Genomic DNA, 1,434 nt, shown 5'->3' with positions numbered 1-1,434 from the left:
GGTCACTAGGTCAAAGGTCAAGGTCACAATGACAAAAAACGTATTCACACAATGGTTGCCACTACAATGGACAGCCCATATGAAGGGCATTATGTTTTACAAACAGCCCTTGTTTTAAAGTACTATCAAATCCCACAAGTTAATACAAAAACATCTGATGTACAAATGTGATACAGCTCTTGTTTCTTTACACGACCAGTTGTTCAGTTTGTTAGGTTTGAATTTAGCCTATTCGTCCAGTATTAAACCTGTATATTGACCAAATGGATCAGAATATTTGTCGCGGATTCTCCACACACAGCAGCTAGGGACAACTCGTCTTACACCTGCTCCTAGCCTGCCATGCTGCCACATAACAAACTGTCTATAGGCAGCATGCCTGTTTGCTTTTGCCTCATCATCATCTTCAGGATACACCTACACTTCTCTCCGATACGTTCTTGCAATTCGAAGAACTCCTTTTTCAAGAACGTACTGGTCCATGTGCTGAAATATAATAACATACAGTACTTTAACTTATTGTTATGTAATACATTTATTTTTTAGTATATCTGGCATGACAGACAAATGTGATCAAACCTGGGATCACTGCCCTGCAGCGGTTGATGCATTGGTGGTTTAAAGCAAAAGAATACTGCTGGGTGTGAGGTCAGGCACCCTTAAATCAGTTTACATAACTATTTCTTATCATTGACACTTCCATTTGGGATGACTCCATTTTTTCCGTTATGTGTGTTGGTTGTGCTGATTTAGAAATTAATCCGTTGCCATATAAATTTCCACATAAGCGTTCATAAAATGATTAAGTGCCATTTCTGTATACTAGTATTAAAGGGACTCATACTTCGACCAGCATTCATCACAGAACATAGATATGTCCATTAAGTAACTTCATAGCATAACAATTAAATTAAACATCAGTACAAGAGAACAACCAATCCATTGATAGGCTGTTAATTATTTTTGAAAAACAATGATTAATTTTGATGACAATTTATATTATCACACTTACTGGCAATCTTAAAGTACAATTTTATGGAGAAAAGTTGCAGCAGACTCTTTCAAGTAGAGTTGGCATCTCCCGGCAATTGCCACACAAACACCATGCTGGTGAACTCCCGGGTTGAGGATGGTAGCCTTGAGGAACGCCAGGAGGCTGGACTTTGTCATTTAGATCGAACATCAACCCAGGTTGTTTGTCTACAGCCCTGAAAAGCAGGTCTTTAGCCTGTTCTTCAGAGAGCTGTTCAATATATTCCTGAAACAAATTAAAGTCATTTAGTGGAACTGATAAATGATGATGGTTAATGACAGAATAGTCACCTAATTCACAATATATCATATAAATGCCAGATAGCCGACATTAAAGTGTCAGATGTTACTAGCTTTAGTATTATATTATATTATTTCCCATTTAACCCTACAAATGTTTTC

General features: G+C 37.4%; 1 pseudogene; it reads right to left on the bottom strand.

Annotated features, from left to right (window-relative positions):
* Positions 1-228: 228 nt before the first annotated feature.
* LOC127872180 (P2X purinoceptor 7-like) lies at positions 229-1,135 on the bottom strand (annotated as a pseudogene).
* Positions 1,136-1,434: the final 299 nt, after the last annotated feature.

The sequence above is a fragment of the Dreissena polymorpha genome, chromosome 3 (assembly GCF_020536995.1).
Source record: "Dreissena polymorpha isolate Duluth1 chromosome 3, UMN_Dpol_1.0, whole genome shotgun sequence".
NCBI lineage: Eukaryota > Metazoa > Mollusca > Bivalvia > Myida > Dreissenidae > Dreissena > Dreissena polymorpha.
Note: the sequence above shows the minus strand (reverse complement) of the source record. Positions and strands in the feature narration are given on the sequence as shown.